Raw genomic sequence first — 21,581 nt, 5'->3', positions numbered from 1 at the left:
AAACCGGTAGGTCCAAAAGAGCACCCCCCTAAAAATGGTAAAGGAAATAAAAATAGGTAACTGTCAGAATCATCAATGTTGAGAACAAAGGGAAGCAGATTTTCCCAGTATGGGATTGCCTCCCTGGCACAGAAAGTCTACCCCAGGGATGATGCATGGGGCTGATTCCTCTCCGTTTCCATCTCCATGCAAGGAACTTAGCATTAATAGTTTCCCCCAAACAGCTGCTTAAGAAAACATGACCACAAGCAGTTGGACAGTAGAAGCCTCACCAGCTGGCCCTGCCTCTGCTGCTCGTGGTGCATGATGTACAGACACAGAACCCACAGTGGGGTCCCACGGAGTAACACAGTCAAGCGAATGAGAGGACACACAATGGTTTCATCAATTTATCAATGCTTTCTCGCTCTGTCTTGTCATGGCATACAGACAGGAGAGCTCAATAGAAGCCTGAAAAAAAAAAGAAGAAGAAGTGAATTACGCTCATCTTTTACCAAGCAAAACACTTCAGGTTTTTTTCACACTTGACAGTTTATGTCTCAATCCAAAACCTGCCCTGGTCAAGATTTCGAGCCTAGTTGCTGAGAATGAGGCCTGATTTTACTCTGGGCTTTAGGGAATGGGCTATGGGGTCCACGTGAAGACTCTGCAGAGATGAAATCTCAGGTCTTCAAAAAGGTACATTTCCAAATAAACCAAAGTAGCAGCCAGAATGTGAGGCACTCATACCCCCAGGCTCTGAGAAAACAGAAAAGTTAAGATGCCCTCATGAGCAATTTAGTGTCATTGAATTTCTCCTGGGACACTCTGTCCTGCCTGTAAATATTACCAAATCCAATTCTAGGTGGCTTCTGGAACAAGGCTAGTGGTCAGGATTTATTCAGGCCAACATCTGGAAACAGGCATGCTCCACACAGTTGTAACTCTGTCTCGCCCCCATGCTCTCCCAGCCTGAAAACCTGCACAGCACAATAAGATGCCTTAAGACAGCATCACAGAAATGGACAATGGCTGGCAGCAATCACCTCCCAAACTTGCCAGACGTGGGTATTTTGTTAGGGTGGAAAACATCTAGTGCCCATGAATACTTCACTTAGGCCTTTTTTTTCTAACGCATCGCAAGAAGTTCACTCTTCAGCACTGGACTCAGCCAAGGACCCCATCTCAACCTTCCGACCCACTTCTCGAAGAATTTCATCCAAATCTTTCAGTAAGCCTTCCCCCACATGCTCTGTGTTGCAACTTGGCAACAACTTCGCACTCTTCTCTCAGGACACCACCTAGAGAGAGGAGATCGCGCTCTATCAACCCTGACTTTGTCGAGGGAGACGCTCGAGACTCTAGGGAGGTTGACAGCCAGTTGCCAAGACTGTTTTAGAGTCCTAAATCAAGCACAAGCTAGACTTCCAGACCTCCACCCCAGGGCGCATCCCACACAGACACAGAAGGAGCAGCTGACACCCCTGAGGAGGGGACCAGGGACTGAGATGTCTCCCCTTTTGGTTGGTGTTAGTTCTTGAGTTTCCCCTTAGAGTTACTCCTTAGAAGACTTTCTTATATAGATAAAGACCAATAATACCGCAGTGTTTTAGGGTGTCCTGATCAGGAAGAAGTGACATTCTAGACGTTAGATGTTGGCTAATATGTTGATAAATATGCACGTATCTGGACAACCCAGTATCACCCACAAAGAGAACGAGACCCAGGTCAGGTAACTTTGGAGAAATAAGCTAAAAAGGAAAGGAGAAGGGGTTGTCTAGGACCAGAAAACATGAAAGGTGGGAGTGACGGGATGGGAGGAAGGGAATGAGGGCACTAGATGCTTGGCTGGCTTGAAATGGAGCAGGAGGAGCAGAGCATATGAAAACAAGACTTGGCCGAATTGACAAATCTGCCAGGGGCCAGCATTGCCTTTACCAGCACATAAGGAGGAAACATCAGTGGAAGGGTCCTGTGACTGGTTGGAGGGTAACGGCTTTGCTACCCTGCCCTCACTGGCACTACTCCTAAGGGAACAATAGGCTCTGAAAGAGTTGTAAAGATTGGTTTGAATGTTAGCAGCAGAAAAGATCAGGGGAAACATGTAGGAAAGGGCCAGAAGTTTTCCAGGTTGGGAGGAAGGGAATGGGTCAGATTTCCCATTGGGTGACCATGCGCGGGCCCGTCGCCCAGGGTAGTGGGTGAGCCTGCGCAGCTCACGCTGTGGCCAAGTCTCTCTGCGTGCCTCTCCAAGCCCACCTGGGATCTCTGATCTCCCAGGGAAAGATCATGGGAGGAACAGCTGGTGATGGGAGATGGCCCTATCCTGTTCTCTGTCGGAGAAATGTGTTCATCACTGTCATATCACCTCTTCCCATGTCTCATTCTCTCTCCCCACACCTCCTCTAAACTCCTTCTAGGACTGCTAAGGTGACACAGTTAAAAGATATGGTTTACTTCTCTGATAAAATATAACTATCAGGTGGTACATTGATAAATCTTACCTTAAAAAAAAAATCTAAATATTCCAAGCTGTCTGAGGGATACACTCTATATATAAATACTCCTTACATTTTAGCTTCACAACTGGCCATGGTTTCAGCTTTCTGTCCTGGGGTATGAAACCATGCTGTGGCTGGCTGCTTTAGCTTCTTTCAGGATCCACCCTCAAGGGAAATGGTCTAAAGCTCCTGACCTTTTCTGACAACTTCTCCTCATCATCTTTCTTAGCATCAAAACTTAACTATCCTGTGCTCCATGCCCTGAGGGGTTTGCTCGGGGCTGTCTATTCTGATAAACTAATCCATGCTGAGAGGAAATGTTTGCCTTGCAGTGGGTTGAGATAATCCAACAAGAGAAACCAATATATACAAGTGAAGCTTGAATACTATGATCAAAAAAAAAATATATATATATATATATATATATATATATCTCCATCATCAATGCATTAGTCCTCACAGGGAACAAACCAACATTTTTTGTAGAGACTGTCAGAACATTCCTCTGAATGAGTGGTTCTGTTTGGGGGAACTTCAGGCCACAGGGTAGGTTGGCATCGGAGAGGGGAAGAGAGGGAGACAGCAGCTTTTGGCTCTCCTCCATTCATATTTCACAAGCCAGTTGCCCACTCCTGTGTTTGCTACCCATCCTATGCCCAATCCATGTTTTGCTTCATTCATTTGCGTCTGGAAAAAAACGTAGTTTGTTCTGTAGTTAATAAACTGTTTGAGGGACACAAGAGCAATAATGTAAAGTTAGTTCCCAAGGACAGAAAAATAGCATGCCTAGGGCCAAATATCTATTAAAATCTTCTGCAGTTGGCAAAGCACCATTATTTAGGGACTCATTCCCCTAGACGGGCAGAAGTGATTTCATTTTGGGGAGTCGCCTCTGTCACCTTGCAGCTCTGTGACATGGGACAAGTTGTTCAGCCTCTCTGAGCCTCAGGCACTCGATGTACAAAATGAGGATAAATACACCCATCTCACCAGCTTGTGAAGATGCAATTTAATAGTTATATGGTATCTGCAAACCATATAACTTAAGGCTTATTTTATAGTAAGCAAGTGAAAATAATAGCAACTTCAGCAGCTATGGCCAGGCATTTTGAGAGTGGAAATAGCCTTCAAAAGGGACTCGAAGATAGCTGTGTAATATACCTATGAGTCAAGAGCTGTAGAAACCATTTGGGTTTGAAAATTTCACAATGCCCTTCGAGACAACTGGCAAACCCGCGAAGTGTCTCAATCTCAAGGACAGGAATTTCTGCCCCAGAGATAGATAGTACCTGTCTCTGGCAGCTCCAGAGACAGAACGCAGGGCCTGCCCACCCCGGCGAGACTTCTCCCCCCTGCCAAGCCAAGGGCACACTCACTCCCTGTCCTTTTCCTGACCTCACCCTTTTCCTCCCCCCCCCACCCCCCCACCACTCCTCTCCCCGCTGTGAAAGCCTGCAAGAGTCTGCCTAATCTCAACTCAGGGAGTGCTCTTCGCTTTTAAAATGCCTTGCCCAGCTTAATCAGTAACCACGAGCCCTCCGGTGCCAGCTAGTCGCCACCTGCTCTGACGTGAGCTCCGGCTCTTGCTAGCCAGCAGATGTGACTTTTTCAGGATTCAATCCCCAGCCTTCACCCTTCTGCCCATGACAGCCTCCCTCTCTGAAGGTTACCTGTCACCAGCATTCTTGCTCATGAATGCAAAGTCGAGTGGGTGCCTGCCCTGACCTTGAAGAAGCACATCGTTCTGTACAGGATTCCTAAAAAAAGAACGTTTGACATTTGCCATCGGACGTGTGTCAGGACCGAGAAGAGAAAGCCCCACATGGCAGGGTACCCTCTCAGGTTCAGGGATGTGGCTTGTGAATGGCACTGGTCAACTAAATACTGCAATGATATTCAGCAGGCATGATGTGGAGAACATGTTAATGAAATCCTGCCTAACAGCAGGAACACATTTGAATAGAATCGAAGTCATATGTGGGATTCTTTTCTCATATACTAAGTCTTCTCTGCATATGTTAACCTTTCGCCAGCTTTGAAAAAGCACAAAACTAAGATGATTCATTCATTCAATCATTCTTTGTTTTGTTTGTTTGATAAATTGGACATGCTGTGTTCAATCATTCTTCAAGCATTTACTGAGTACCCATTATGTACCAGACCCTGCACCTAGCGCTATGATAAAAAAATGAATGAGGCATAGATTATTTTAGGCAAATACTCTCATTATTTAACATTTTATGCTGAGAACCTAACTTCTCAGTGTGTTAAAAACAAAGCAAAGAGACTACAAGCATTTCTGGACATTGGCTTCATTTGGAAACAGACAAAGAGAAAGGAAGGGCTCTTAGAGCAAATACAAATAGAGTATTAAATTAGCACGGGCATGCTGCAGACTTGTGAACATTTTTCAAAAGAGGAAAAGCATGTTGGGTTATGGGAAAGAGAGGATCCACAGCCAGAATGGGTAGGCTGATCTTGGGCAGTCTTTCAGAAGGAGAGTGCCCAGACTTGCCACTGTTTGTGAAATAGTCTTTCAAGCAAAAAGGGCCTGCAATGGCCAGCCCTCCTTGTTCATTCTCTGCCCTACTGCCTGACACACTGATAGTGAACTCTGGCTGAGCCATGCTCCGTCGATAGCAGTGCGAGGCACCATTTAGCAGAAGCTTCCTGATGCAGAGCTTTTAGAGAATTCAAGGACTCACTCTGTCATCATCATCAGGAATGCATGTTTCCATTGCTGAGTCAAAAGATCTAAATTGGAGCTGGACCAGAAACAAACGGTGAGTCAAATGAAAGGCTGTAACTGCGGAGCAAACCCCCTGCTGTTAAGATAGCCTGGGCATGGTGTGGAGTAACCTCTGCAAAAGTTAGGGCTCATTCATTCATGCAACAAACATTTATGGAACACCTCCCATGCATCAAGAACTGTCCTAGGTGCTGGGGACAGAGCAGTGAATCAAAGTCCTATCCTCATAAAGTTTATATTGTAATGGAGAGAGACACTACATGAACAGTATAATTTAAATTAGAATTGGGATGAATAAAAAAAAAATCAAAGATGAGCTACAGAGTAACCTATCCTAGGCACTTGTATTGGTCTAGACTTTATTGCAAACAACAGAATCCACTCTAGCTACTTTAAGCAGAAAAGGATTCTATATAGGGAACTCAGTGACTTATAAAATTGTTAAAAGGGCTCGAGGAGCAGGCTCTAGACTAACCTCTCAAGAACAATCCCCAACCTCTGCACAACCCGTTAGAAGAAGCTGGTATATTAGGAAGGTGTTATGCCCCTGCTGACTGTAGAAACATTCCAGCCCCCAATGCAATTAAAGTAGTGTTGTTCCTGAATCAGGAAGCTGCCTTTTGCTACTTCATGTTGCAGTCATAGCTAGAACTGCTTTCTCCAGAATCACAACACTCCAGCCACCATCCATGCCAGCAAAATGATGCTTGGTGCCATCAAATGGAGACCCTGTGAGCCACAAAATGGATGTCCTGCATTTTGTTCACAGAAACTATATCATTTCTAGGATCCAAGCTCCTAGAAGGCCTAGGAAATGTAAATTTTAGTTTTGTATTCTCAGCATAGGGAAAGAGAGTTTGAATGGATGTTAAGCTACCCATTCCGTAGTAACTTTCACACCAGGTTGGGAGGGTAATCAGGGAATGCCTCTGGGGGAGGTGACATTTAAGCTAAGATCATGCAAGAAGTGAAGGAGAAACTCTCCAAGCATAGAAAAGAAATGAAGGTAACAATTGCAGGCACAGCATTGGAAGGCAATAGAGAAGTTGGAGGAGCTTACAGAAGCTAGATCAACAAGGGGTTTAGGAGATGGTAGTTAGGAGGTGGATTTTATTCAGAGTACTGAGAAACCAGAGACAGTTTTATGAAGGGGACTGGCATACTCTAATTTGCATTTTTAAAAGAAAATTCTGGCCTCAAGGTGAAGAATACATCATAGACAAGCAAAGGTTGAGCCAAGGTTGAGCCAAGGAGACAAGACTGAAAATTCTTGAGGATTTGACATGGTGATGGCCTGGGCTAGGATGCTTACTTCAGAGATGAAGTTGATACACTCTATGTGTGCTCTGTAAGGAAATCCACAGGATTTCAGAATGAATTAGATGCGAGGAATAACAAAAAGGGAAACAATAAGGATTGCTCCTATGTATCTAATCTAAATAAAGGGTGGATGATACTCCTTTTCCTGAACTGAACAACAATGGAGAGAAAATGTCTACAACTTACCAAAACAACTCACCAAGTCCTTGATGTTTAAAAAAAAAAAATCAGTCATGCAGACAAGTTGGAAGTAGACAGAACCAGAAGGCCTCATATTTTCCTGTCCCAACTGGCCATTAATTTCATTTTTCAGAGTATTCAGAGTATTTTTAAGGTTCCAGAGTAGCAGGTGTCCAGCTCTGTAGATGAAACATTCTGACATAGGTGGGATCACACTTAGACTGGGATAAAGGTTTCCATGCTAAAAACCACGTGGGGCAGTGTAGAAAAGTTTGGAGAGTTGCTGTCTAATCCCTGTGAGAAAGAAAAGTCATAAGATGTAGAGTCATTTGAAGGTGAAAGGCTGAGCTCTAAAAAACATATGACTGTAGGACTGCAGCAAGTCCAAGTCCCATGTTGGAAAATAATCTTCAGGCCACCTACTCCCTTGTCCCTCCACTCCTCAGCTCTCTCTGTTCACTTCCACCATCAAAACGCTTTCCAAAATGAGAACAGGATGCTTCTTGGGTTTTATGAACTAACAGTTAAATGATTAAATAATGTCAAAAGCAAAAGTATAGATTATTCTGTCTTTAAAAATACAAATACTATTAGGGGTCGGTCTAGGAGTTACTCAGAAGAACAAACTCAGAAAAACCACTGCTCTAGACTATGCTATAATCTCTTCAACAAATAAATAAACAAGTAAGAATTTAAAAGTCTAAGCAAGAGACAGAAAAAGAGGCCATGCCTGTGCCCTGCCTCTCTTAAGCAATCAGAGCTCTTAGAATAGCTCTGTTGCTGGGGCAGAAGCAAGTAATCTTTTGCTCTCCCTAAGCATTAAATCTTCCACATGTCTTTAGCATTCTCCGTGGGCATACTGGTGCCAAAGCACAGAAAAATGTAATTTCATGTTGCTAGGTTTTTGCTTTTCTGTGGTTAATAAAGAGGCAGGTACAGTTAACTGGGCTGTTAGAAAAAAAGTGGGGGGAGAGTAAAAACTGCATATTTGACCAACTTCAAAATTTGCTACACCACAAGATAAGACAACTCATAACTTGTTCCAAGCACCCATATCTCATTCACTTTCAAGGGAAGTGCTCCTGAAGGTATTTCACATTTACAAATGCAATTGTTTGGCCAATCTAGAGCACTCTGAGCTTTGCATATAAGAATTTTTGAGCCCTTAACCTACCCCTTCAAAAGATTTAAATATGTAATATAGTAAGCCGAAGAGTAAAGTTGCTAGCTATCAAACTGATGAGTTGTGGGGGATGGAGATATATACCCAGTGCTCTCAAGAATTAAAGGGTATGTCAGTGTAATCTATCACCTGATAAAGGGAAATTGGTCTGTGTAAAAAAAAAGATTAATTATTTTAAAGGATTGTATATAATAAAATAATTGGTTAGTAACTAAATGGTTGACTGAATTTGGTCAGTTTCCTTGTTTTGGAGCCATCAATTTGGGCTCAGCCTCAGTCTTCATCTTTAGTTCAATCTTTGGCTGGGTTGAGGTTTTTACTGAGTGCTTACACCAAAGGGTAGGGAGGAAAAAGCAGCAGGGGCATGAGCCACGGTTTGTCATTTTTGTCACCTAATAGAAAAATGGATTCATGTATAACTTTTCTTTAGAATCTCTTGGTTCTGAGCAGATGGCAGATATTTAATACATGTCTCTTGAATATGTAAATGAATCATGGCACCCATCTGGTACAGGCAAATTCTACACTGGGGATTGTGGTTGCCTCTGTAACATACATTGCACTTTTCTGAGTGTCAGAAAAAGCACTGGTGTCTGAGGGAATGTCCTCATTTAAAGAGCTGGACCTGGCTGATTATGTGTAATCTCAACCTATTTTGCTGAGATTGTCTAAGAAACGGTCATGTGACCTTTGATCCTGGCCGGTGAAAAAGAGAAGAGGTTTCTGGGAATGCTTTTCTTGGTTCTGAAGAGAGAGCAACAAGAAGCCAGTTTTCTCTTCCTCACTGTAAGGGAATAAGGAGGCTTGCCCCAAATGGCAGCCATTTTGTGGCACAAGAAAAACCAACCTGAGAATGAAGCCAAAGCTTAAAACAGCAGAATGAAGAGACAGAGAGAATCTGGCCCTTCGATGATATTTTGTGACTCACTGAATCAAACAAAGCCCACTCGACTTCAGAACTGAGTACTGTAAGGCTTAATATCCCTATTGTTTAAGCCAGTTTGAATTTAGTATTCTATTTCTTGCAAATGAATTTGAATGATGTGAAGACTGACACCATTTGCAAAAAGAGGTTTTGTAAGTATCTAATTATTTCAAATATCCAGTTTACCTCTTTTTGAAATAGTTATCATTAATTAACTTTATATTACTTAAATGTCCTTCACAGTCCCTTCTCACTAAAAGCTGATTTTAAGAACTTAAAATCTGAAAATGCAATAGGAAATCTGGGCTGATAGCATATAGCTCCCCCAAAAATGATGCTCTCATTTATATAAATGTTTTACAGCAACTCTTTAAGTGCAGTTTTTGGTTCTTGTAGTTTGGTTATATTTCTTTTTTACTTTATTTATTATTGGGAATCTCTAATCTAAATCCATACAGAAGTAACTTAAGCCGGGTTGTAAAATGGAGAGGAAAGCACCACCAACCATGCCCACCTACTCTATAATTAATTAACCCTTCTTCCATACATCCAATGAAACACCCATTCTCTAACTGGGTAGTTGGGTATGAAACCTGACTGTCCATTGCAGGATAGCACAGCCACTAAGAGCAGGGACTCAGATCTTGACTCTGACATTCATTAGCTGTGTGCTTTGGGGTGAAATATTTAACCTCTATAAACCTCCATTTATCCTTAGGTAAGTGAAGATAACAGTTGTGTTTACCTCACACTATTATTATGTGGGTTATATAAGATAATGCAAGTGAAACACTAAGCATAGTGCGTAGCGTGTAGAAATCTTATTAATATTCACTTTATGGTGCGAGTGATCAATGGGTTTGACCTAGAGGGAAGATGTTATTAGCATTTTAAAAGTACAGCTCGATAAACCAAATTATTACCTTAACAAGTGGAGTTTAGGAGACAGCTGTTTGGGGACAACAGGCATAGTGAGATATTCTCCCTCTTAATATTTATTTCCTAGCTCCCTCACGTGGAATTAGGCTGGATCCCTCTCCCCTCCTCCATCACCATAACACTTAAGGACTAACTCTGATTTCTTCACATGGAGCTCAGTGAAATGATGAAGTAAGTTGTAACATAGCAGGATGATAGTATCATGTCTTGGTATGCAACACTCAAAACTATCTTTTTTAAAAATCTGGAATATAAAAAATAAATAAATAAATGAAGGGAGAAAAAAATCACTATAGTCTGCTTATACTGACTCCATTCTAAGAAAATCAAGAAAGTGCTTGAAGGGTGCAGTAGGAAGTATACTGTCAGGAGTGGAGGGTCTCTACCTCCACCAAATGAGTATGAGCTTGAGCAATCATAGCATCCCAACTGGAGATCAACATCTTCATCTGTCTAGTGAAGGGTTTTGGACATGAACAGGGTTTTACACCATGTGCTTCCTAGAGCCTTAGCAGGGGCTGTCAGGGGAGAAAGCAAGAAGCAGGAGCACCAATGACTTGTCATTGGGGTCCTCCCATTAGCTTTAACCAGAGCAGTGTCATGACCACTTGTTTCATCTACTCTATTACAATAAAAAGTCTGAACACACACACACAAAAGCTTAGCCAGATGGTCTCTAAGGTCTCTTCCAACTCTAACCCTCCAAGTTCTCCCTACACATGGCTCTGATCACCAATGTTCCCAGCACAGCCCAATCTTTCTGTTTCCACTGAACCCACCAGGGGATATGATCCGTTTTGCTGCTTCCATAGGCTTTGCCTAACCAGGAAAGCTTGAGACACCACAGCTTCACCGCTCTTGACGAGGATGCCTAGAGCAGTGAGTTAATGAGCCCAAAGAGACGTAGGAAGCAGGGGGCATCACAGGAAACTCTGGAAGCCCGATCCTGAAGGCAGAAACTTAAGAGGTCTCAGACGAGGTATAGTGCAAGAGGCTGGATCTCTTCAGAAGTTCCTAAGCAGAGCTTCTTCCTGAACCAACATTCTTTCCCCAATCCCAAACTCAGCGTCCCCAGCAAAGAAAGACCAAAGATATCCCATCTGATTACTCTTTGCACATTTGATTTACTCATGTTCACCTAGCTATTCTCTTTCAGAGCCCCTGCTGAGTCCGAGATGGAGCTTATCGAGTTAGATACCGTGGTCTGTGAAAGTGGGGTTTCACTGGTCAGAAACAAGGATTTGCAGCATTCATTTTCATCAAATGACAATAATAGATTTTTTCCTTAGACAGTCCATTTAAACTCCTTAATTTTCTAATTCAATCTTGATGTAATTCAAACATACCAAAAAGTATAGAAAATTTTAAAACACAACAAAAATTCATGTATGCACTGCTCAGCTTTGTCAAAGCTTAAATTTTGCTTTCTATCTTTAGAGCTTCAGGGTCTCTAAAGGGAAAAAAATTAATACAGATATGATGACAGACCCCTCCTCAATACCTTTATTCTTCCTACACGCCTCTCTGCAGAAAGATTATTATCTTTAATTTGGTGTTTCTCACTTTCACTCACATTTTCATGATATTTTATAATATATTATATAGTACATATAATTTGTATATTTAAATATATATGCAATATGTAATCAGATTACATATATGAAATACATAAATGCAAAATGTATATATTCATAAACAATATGTTGCAGTGTACCATAAATATTCTGCAGCTGTTTTTGTTTTTAATTTTTGGTTTAATATTTTACTTTTTAAGTTCATCCACACTGAAACATGTGGCTCTAGATCACTTTAACTTCAGTATAATATGTCCTTCTATGAATCTACTTCAACTCACCCATTCTCTAGTGAATGGAAATTAAGGCTGTTTCCAATTTCCATCCATTACAAATGATACTAAATTGAACATTCATATCCACATGTGAAAAAACTTCTCTAGGGTGGTAGAGAATTCCTTGGGTGAAAATTAAGTTCATTTGAAATTTTATTTGATGTTACCAAATTGCTTTCCAAAGTGGCTATCCCAATGTACACTCCCACTTCACAAACCCACTAGCAGAGTATGCGTATTGCCTTGTCCCAAATCCTTCCCAACACTGGAATTTGCAGACTTAACAGTTTTTACAAACCTAATGGGCATGAAAAACTATTTCATTGTGGTTTTAATTAACTTCTCCAGGATCTCTGGGAAGGGTGAGAAATTTTTCAAACATATATTAGCCATTCATGTTTAGCTTCTCATAATTGCCTGTTCTTATCTTTTGCCTACTTACATGTTCACTTATATTTTTCTTATTGTTTTCTGGAAGCTCTTTAAATATTCCAGATATTATTCCTCTATCAGTTACATAATTGCAAATATCTCGTCTAATATTATGATCTGACATTTAGTTATGTTGTCTCTATTTATAAAACCTTTCAAGGAGTCGAAGTTATCAGTATTTTCCCTTGTAACATGTAGTTTTCATGCTTTGTTTAAGAAATCTTTCCCTACCTCAAGGTCATAAAAGTATTCCTGTGTATTTTGTTGTAAAAGTTTTAAAGCTTTATAATTTATACATACCCAATCTACTTGGAATCAAACTTGTATACATAGAATGAGACAGATACACAGTTTTCTTTTCCCATAGAAATAATCAATTGTACCATTTATTTAAAAGTCTGTTGTTTTCCCACTAATTTACAGTGCTACAACTATCATATATTCAGTAATTATTCAAACAAGTGTCAAATCTCTATTAGATTGCACTGGTCTATCTATATATTCCTATGGCACTGCCATCTATCTTAATTACTTTAGCCAGTAGGGCAAGTCTTCCTGTCCTTGTTCTACTTTTAAAATTGTTTGCACTGGGCTCCTGGGTGGCTCAGTTGGTTAAGCGACTGCCTTTGGCTCAGGGCATGATCCTGGAGTCCCGGGATTGAGTCCCACATCGGGCTCCCTGCTCAGCAGGGAGTCTGCTTCTCCCTCTGACCCTCCTCCCTCTCATGCTCTCTGTCTCTCGTTCTCTCTCTCGCAAATAAAATCTTAATAAATAAATTAATTAATTAAATAAAATTGTTTACACTATTGTTGGCCATTTGTTTTTCCATATAAATCTTAGGACAAGATCAAATATTAACAAAAGCTGTTGGGATTTTGAATTTTATGTTAACTTACAGAGCACTAACGTCTTTAAAATATTGAATCTTGCCATCCATATACATAATATAACTATTTACTTAAGTCTACTTTTTTTAGATTTTATCTATTTTAAAGAGAGAGCGAGAGAGAGAGAGGGAATGAGCAGAGGGAGAGGAGACAGAGAGGGACAGAGAGAGAGAATCCTCAAGCAGACTCCCCACTGAGTGCAGAGTCCCACGCAAGGCTCAGTCCCAGGACCCCGAGATCATGACCCGAGCTGAAACCAAGAGTCAGCCACTTAACCGACTGAGCCACCCAGGCATCCCTGATAAAATTTAATAAATTCTTACAATTTTTTCTTAAAGTGGCTTGAATATTTGTTAACTTTATTCCCAGACACCTTAAAAGTTTTTGTTACTTTTTGAAAAGGTATTGTTACTTAAATTATGTTTTCTAACTTTGACATTTTCTACCTTTGGGGCCAATATGTAAAGATCTTAGAAGTAGACGCTGTGACGTACCACCCAGCTGTCCCTCTAAGTCAGAGGGCTTCTTTGCCAAGCAGTGGGATATGCTACTCTCTCCAGCAGTTGGCCCTCTTTAGGAGTGTCTACCTTACCTCACACCCCTTTCCTAGGGAACTCGTTAATCAGCAAAGACCGATTAACAGAGAATAAAGACTCACCTTCCTCACGCCAGCTTGGGACAACTCGGAAGGGCCATCCCAGTTCTGGAGTTTCCCTGCCAAGGTCTTCATTGAGACCACATCCCACCCCGTCTCCTCCTCTATTCAGTCCTGCTTCCTTCCTGGCCTGTCTATAGGTATCAACCTCAAAAGCATGCTTTCTGCATATTCACCTCTACCTCAGAGTCTGCTTCCTGGAGAACAGAACCTGAGACCGTCCATGAAAGCAGATGCTAAGATGAGATTTTGCAGTTGGGTCATCTTCGGCCTGACTGGTGATGAGGACCCATCACCGGCACGAGGTAGAGATGAAATTGTTAAAACTTATCTGTGGTAAACTGAGAGGGTATTCTGGTCAAAGAGGATGCACAGGAGAATGTGACTGATCAGGCATTTGACAAACAGGGGGCTGGGGGGGGCCTAGGTGGTGCAGTCAGTTAAGCATCCAACTCTTGGTTTTGGCTCAGGTCGTGATCTCAGAGCTGCAAGATGGAGTCCTGCATCAGGCTCTGTGCTCAGGGTGGAGTCTGCTTGAGGTTCTCTCTCCCTCTGCCTCTGCCCCTCCTGCTCATACGTTCTCTCACTCTCTTTCTCTCTAAAATAAATAAACAAATCTTTAAAAGAAAAACATGGGGCAAATAATAACTACAGGGACAGTGGAACTGGGTGACTATACCTAAGATTTATTAATCATTTGAAAAATACATAGGAAGACTAATGGAAATTAATTATTAATTAAAAACTAAATGTAAAAGTCCAAGGATCTTGTGAAGTGAGTCTCGTATCTTGCAGCCTAAGGAAAATGTAAAGAAGGACTTAACCTTACGAGGAGCAGAATTCCAAAGAAGATGAATCTCTCAGTGCCTACCGGTTGGGCAGCCATGTAAGTTCAGAGCCCTGACTGGGAGAGAATGAATGAGGATACCTGGGGTGATGCACCTGAAACTCTTTAATTTCTTACATCCCCCAGAACCATCAGAGCTTGCACAAGTGGCCCACCCCTCACTCCTAACACCTATTCTTTCCCTCTTACTTGCATCTACAGAGATGCAGAGAAGAAGTGTCTCAGAAAGAAGTCTTTTCTTCTCAAAGAAGCCTCTCTGCTGCAAGACAACACTCCTCCCTCTTGGGATCAGCCTCCACCACCCCTCCTGGTCATTAGGACAATAATGAAGGTTAACCCAACCCGGATGGGTTGAGCCTGATAAAGAAAGAAGGAGAAATTGCCAAAAGGGAGGTGCAGGACCCAGAAAACCTGTCCCAACAAGGGCCAGGGGACGACGCACTAGACTGGATTCTGAGGATGCTGGTTCAGTGGAGACAGAATATAAAGTGGAAGAAGGGAGAGTTTATTAATTTAGGGGCACTGTGGCAGGACACGGAATTTAACATGGGTCCTCATTATAGATGTTGAGAGATTACGCAAACACCCTCCTAGGAAGGCTCCCAGATGCGTGAAAAAGCTATGGTCCAGGGCTTCGCAAACTACAATCCCAGTGCCTTATTTTTGTACAGCCTGAAAGCTAAGAATGTTTTTTCTGTTTTTAAAGCGCTATAAAAAATAAACAAAGATAGGCAAGCAAGGCTGTTTGTGGCTCACAAACCCTAAAATATTTACTCTCTGGCCCTTTATAGAAAACGTTTGTTTGACTCTAGCCCACACTAAGTGAACGCAGAAATGCCTGAATTACCAAGGCAGAAAGTCAAAGAAATAGTAAAAAGGCCTAGATAAGTAGGCATAGAAGAGTGGACTTACCATGTAAGACTGAAAAATCCACAGGATGAAAATTCTCCATACGAGGGCCCAGAGCAATAAAAAATGCACTGGTGAGAAGACCACTAGCCTCCTGAAGTTTAGTGGTAGCTCCCCTCTGCAGGCCAGGATGACAGTAGCAGAAAGCCGTTACAGAACTGGCCTCACTGATAGCAGTGGGGAAACCGGACTCCGAAATTACAGAGGCCAGATGGCAGCACTTAACAGTTAGAAGCCAAGGAGATGGAATTATCATAATGAATAGCAGGTTCCGAAATGGTGGGGGGGGGGTGTTAATGCTAATTATCAGGAGAAGGTAAGTTGCTATTACATAATGTCAGCAGGGAAGACTATATTTGGCTTCTAAGTGATGTGCGTCTTGGTAATATCTTGCCCAATTGTGATGGTAATTGGACAGTTGCAGCAACCCTGGCCTAAAAAAAGGACACATGGCCAGAGTATCAGACCTGTCAGAAATGAGGATCTGGGTCACCCAGCAGGTCTGCCACTGAGACTAGCAGAGGTGCTATGTAAGAGGAGCGGACATCTAGAATGCATAGTAAAGCTGTAATCAATGAGTATCAGTGGTGGCCCCAAGACCAGCTGCTCCAATGGGAGCCATACTCTGTCGTATTCATCTTCTTCCTGTAAGTTTCCCCCTCCCCCAAGGTAAAGACTCCCACTGAGATCCTGAAGGAATGGCTTCCAAAACTTAAATAAATGAGGTAGATCCCCGTGCCTCCTGGGTCCCCCTTTAGGACTAAAGAACTTATCCCCTTTGGTGCAGGAAGTAATGCTAGCAGTTAGACCTCAACCACAAGCCCTCTTAAAGAAGGGTATTGGCCAAAAGAGCTGCCAAACCCAGAGCCACATCACTTCCCAGGGCATTGTACACCGGGTAACTGGTCAACTTGGAAATATAAAGCCCTGGCCTCTCCACCCTAACCTGGAATAATTCTAAAGGGAGTCAGCAGCTTCAGATCTTCCCAGGGGGTTGTCTGGGGCCTTCTTTAGGACTGCATCACAGTTCAACTTCTCCCTTTGTACAATCCTGCTTCTCACTCATCCCTTCCACGGGTGCAGATATTAAGAACACAATCCAATGAACTATGTGCTGACTGCCAGGTCAGAGTCAGCTTCCCTGGAGCCCAACCTACAAGAATCTTCTCTCCAAAAACTTTATTATTTGAATTATTTGACAGTTTCTCTTAAATATATACATTGTCTAAACACACACACACACACACACACACACACACACACACACAAGTAAAAGTGTTTTCTTCTTTTCCAATGCTTATATCACTTCATTTCTTTTTCTTGTCTAGCATCACTGACTGGAACCTGCAGTACATTGATAAACAGATGCCGTGATGACAGGCATTCTTGTCTTAATCCTCTTTGAAGAGAATACCAAAGAGGATATTTGCTCTAAAATGTTGGTAGATCATCTTTTATCAAATATTCCCCACCTTTCCATTTTACTAAGAATTTATCATGAAAATATATTGAATTTTTTAAGTGTTTTTCCTGCTTTGATTTAAGTGATTGTATATTTCCTCTTCAGTCAATACGCTAAATTACATTACAAACGGTTCTGTTGTTAAACCATCTTTAGGTTACTTAAGAAGCCCTACTGGGTTTACACATACACACATACATGTGTGCACATGCACACAAGTATACATATATAAAACCCATAAAGATATAGCTGGATTCTGACTTGCTTATATTTTATTTATGATTTTTGACCCTACATTTATTTGTGAATATTTGTCTGCAAATTTTTTTCATATTGACTTTTTCTGTTTTTAATATCAAGTTTATCTGTTTTTCTATCAAAGTTACACCAGTCTCATAAAATGAGTTGGAGAGCACTCTTTTTATTATCTGAAACATTTGTTTAAGACTGAATGTTTGCTAGAACTTGCCTGTAAATTAAGAGTTTGAAATGAGCGTGTGTGTATACATGCACATGCATATGTGTAGATTTTTACGAAATACTGAATTTTTTAAATGATTATAACTACTGACCTGTTTCTTCTTGAGTCAGTTTTTGGTAAACTTGCATTTTTCTGTACTTGCTGCAACTGGATATACAAACTCACTAGTGGGATGAAACAAACACACAGTTTCTGTTTAAGTTTGTTGGCATTTGGATAAGCATAGTATCCTCTTTATTTTTTAATATCTACTATATCTTACCAATGTTTCTTTATTCATTCCTAAAAAGATTTTGTATTTTCCCTCTTTCCTGCCCAGGTTATGAACAAATTGAGAAATCAAAGAAGTAAGTACCTTTGTTACTTATAATGCCTGGTCTGGAGATTGTAGCTTAATATGAGAGCCAGAATTAGACTGATTTCCTGACTCAGGAAGCAGAATTCCCCCCAAAGGGCTGCCTGGTTGAGATCTATGGCATGGAGGAGCATGAAGGAGCAGAGGAAAACTTACCCTGACTCCAGACAGGTTTGCTCTGAAAGAAGAGCAGAGCTGATATGAGTAAGCTCAGTATTCCTCTCAAATTTACTGATTAGGTAAACCATTCTACCCTCCTAGGAGCAGAATGCATAAAGAAGCACAAGTCAGTTTTCGAATTTTGTTGAAACTTCCTAATTTTTAGCTTTTTATTTTATTACTTTATACTCCCAACCTCATATCTTCCTTTCTTTTAATTCTTTTGAATTACTCTGTTCTTTTACTAGATTCTTAATTAAGTCCTGACTTTCTTCACTTCTTCTTTTTTCTTTTAAGATTTATTATTTATTTATTTTAGAGAGAGAAAGAGAGGGCGCAGAGTGGGGGGGCAGAGGGAAAGGGGGAGAGAGTTTCAAGCATACTCCCTGCTGAGCAGGAAGCCCAACATGTGGCTCCATCTCATGACCCTGAGATCACAACCTGAGGCGAAACCAAGAATCAGACACTTAACAGACTATGCCACCCAGGGGCCCCCTGGTTTTCTTCACTTCTAATGAAAGCAGCTAAGGCTGCAAATTACACACTAAATAACATTCTAGCTTTATCACACTACTCTTATTTATGACATTTTCCTAACTGTTTAATTATAAATATATTTCCATTATTATTCATTATTTGACCCATGATTTACTTAGAAATAGTTACTTTTAATTTCCAGAAATATTATGTTTTAAAAAGAATTTTTACTTACTGTTTTCTCACATTTAACCCCACTATAGTTGGAGAACTTAGTGTGTATACGCTTTTTTTGGTATTTACTATTTCTACTAAGCCTTTCCATGTAGTGATACATTATTTGTTTTCTTTTTTAAATGGCCCATGAGTCCTTGAAAGGAATTTGAATCTTTCTGGCATACTGTTTCTTTTATCCTTATTTAAGACTCATCTTTATCTCTATTAGTTAAATACCACTTTGTATATTATTTTAGCTATATCAGCTTTCCCATGGTTAAAATTTGTCTGTTATGTCTGTTGCCACGCTTTTTTATCTTTAACTCTGGGGGTCTTTATGGTTTAGCTATGTCTCTGGTTTTTGTTTTGTTTTTATTTTCAATCCAGCATGATACTCTTGATTTTTTAAACAGGAGAGTTTAGTCCATTTATATTTGTTTTAATTACTGACATATTTGAGTTTATTACTACCACTTATGTTGTGTTTCCTATTTACCCTAAGGTATATTTATCTCTTATTTTGGCTTTTACTGGACTTAAATGAATTTTCTTTATTGCTTGCCATTCTCTCCTGGTTTACAAGTTATATATTTAATTTGTTTTTTTAGTGGTTGCCCTTAAAGTTTCAATATACATACTTATTTTAATGAAGTCTAAATTTAATCAATAGCTCTATCTTCCTCCAAAACAAGTATTTATAACAATTTAAATCTAATCAGTGTCTTTCTGTCTTATATATTAATTTTGTACAGGTTTTATTTTCCCTTGTCTTTCTACCTCTAAATCATGCCATTGCTGACATTGTTATTTTATAGTAAATACTAAGTTAAATTTGTCCCATGTGTTCATCATTCCTTCTTGCAACTCAGTCCTGATTTCTGCATTTAATATGTCAATGAAAAATTCTATGGTAAGCCAAATTATCATTCAAGGGTGAGGGTGTAATACAAATTTTATCTTGGCACTTTGAAAATATTATTTTTCTTTTTGCTATTGAATAGTCTGTTGTAGTTCTTATAAATAATATACTGTTTCTTCTTTATTGTTCCTAAGATTTCTTCTTTCTTTGTCTTATGAGTTCTGAGATTTTATTTCAGTAAGTCTAGTGTCTTTTGTACTTAATCTGCTTGAGATTTATTGTGCTTCCCAAATATGAGGATTTGAGTTTACTTTTAACTCTGGAAAACTCTTAATCATTATCTCTTCAAGTATTCCCTTTATTTTTTCTACGATTAACTATGATTGACATATAGAAACCTTTAATTCTATTTCTACATGTATTTTCAACTGTCTTATATATTTCCTGTCAATTTATCTCTCAGTGCTAGTTTCTGGATAATTTTATGAGATCTACTTTCCAATTTACTAGTTCTCACTACAGTTGCATTCAGTAACATTCCCTTCCAGAAGTTTTTAGTAAGTTCTTTCAAAATCTGCTTTCCTTTTTTTACAATTACTTTTTATAACCACTTGTTATTTTCTTTTATTTTACATTCCCTACTTTATGTCTTTAATCATTTAAAACATCATTGTCATAGTTTCTACTCAAGGCTCTACTATTTTAAATTATTGGAAACGGTGTAATTCTAATGTTTTTTTTTTATGTCTAGTAATGCACACTCACGGTAGTTTGCTTTCTTGTGTATTTTGCAACTATGTATCAGGAGCTCATCTTCAGCAGGTATTTATATGTGGGAATCCTGAGAGATCCAGATTAAGGGGTCATCCTACCATATCAGTTTTATGTTTGTTTCTGCCAGGAACCTCAGACAATAGCTCTTTTTATAAAAATTTCTTAGCTTGGGGTTTTCCAAATAATGTAGGCAAAATAAAATTCAAGGTCAAACAGGCACAGGTCCATGGAAGATTTTTTTTCCTCTCTTTCAAGCAGCATCTTGCTAATGCTCAAGACACCTTTAGAAAAAAGTGTACTATCCGAGCCTTGTTCCATTTTTACCCATGGTGGATAAAATGTCCTCTTTCTTACCCCTTTCTTAATCCTTGCATGCACCCAAAATGATTCCCTAAGTAGTGTTTCTCTCTCTCTCTCCATCTCTCTCTTAACCCTCAGAATACTTTCCTCACAAAACAACTAATTGACTAAAGCAGAGTTTCCAAAAAGAGCAGGCCCACGGCCCACTTTACAAGCAAAAGCTTTATCTGCCTCAAGGTAAACATCTACTAGCATGTTTAATGAAGAAAGTCAACAGGAAAAGAAAAAACAGAATGGGAAAACAGAGGCAAGGAGAGAATTTATATTTGTTGGCCACCGACATTACAATAACCCTCAAAACCACTTTTTGTGGCAGATGTTCCTTCTCAGTTTGCAGACCAGGGCCAAGGCTATATAGCCCGAAGAGGTGGCTAACCCATATCTCCCTGACTCCTTTCCTCAGAAGGAAAGTCCGTGAGTCAGAAAAGTGGAGCCCATAGTAAACATCAGAAATAGAGCCTCAAGTAAAGGAAAGCTCAAAGCAGGAAACAGTCCTGTTCCTGAGAGTATCATGGATGGGGCTCTTTCTGTAAACTCTGCTTTAGCCTATTAGTTCCCCCTGGACATACTGCTCCATTTCAGATTTTCATTTCTTAAGGCTCTCTTCCCTTCCCCGAAGTTTCCAATAGCAATTATGCTGATTCTCTAGGCCAGAAGACTAAGACCACAAGTGGGAAGGGAGGAACAACTGGAGGAAAGGCTTTTCCAAACTTCCCAATGTCAAAATATCGGTGGCATTCCCCCCTTGGAGACAGCACCACCTCCCTGAAGCCCAGATATACCTGTGAAATAAAGTTGCAAAGTAATGTGATTTTGGAATTCAAGCCTTCTGATGTTCCAGGACATTTTAAAAAATCATACAGTCATCAAAAAGCTTCACTCCCAGCTGTGTGGAAAGTGACTCTGCAGCTCTCACTTAATTTTGGTTGCATTACCTCATTTTATACATCATTCATGACAAGCAAGAAACCACGGGGCTCCCTTGGCTAAATCCTCTTGTCCTTGACACAGCTCTACTTCCTTTGGCCATTTACTTCAAAAATGTGGTAAATCCTGCAGCTAAAAGAGGATGCGCAGAAGTT

General features: G+C 40.4%; 1 long non-coding RNA gene across 2 annotated transcripts in view; it reads right to left on the bottom strand.

Annotated features, from left to right (window-relative positions):
* Positions 1-435, bottom strand: part of LOC141374921 (uncharacterized) — a 94,253-nt gene extending 93,818 nt beyond the window's left edge. For both annotated transcript variants that reach the window (XR_012382125.1, XR_012382126.1), the window contains exon 1: positions 273-435. This is a non-coding gene — a long non-coding RNA (uncharacterized lncRNA). The remainder of the gene's footprint in view (positions 1-272) is intronic.
* Positions 436-21,581: the final 21,146 nt, after the last annotated feature.

This window comes from Callorhinus ursinus, unplaced genomic scaffold (genome assembly GCF_003265705.2).
Source record: "Callorhinus ursinus isolate GAN/ISIS: 27379988/994484 unplaced genomic scaffold, GSC_fseal_2.0 scaffold23, whole genome shotgun sequence".
In the NCBI taxonomy this organism is placed as follows: domain Eukaryota; kingdom Metazoa; phylum Chordata; class Mammalia; order Carnivora; family Otariidae; genus Callorhinus; species Callorhinus ursinus.
This window is presented reverse-complemented; position numbering and strand designations above follow the sequence as displayed.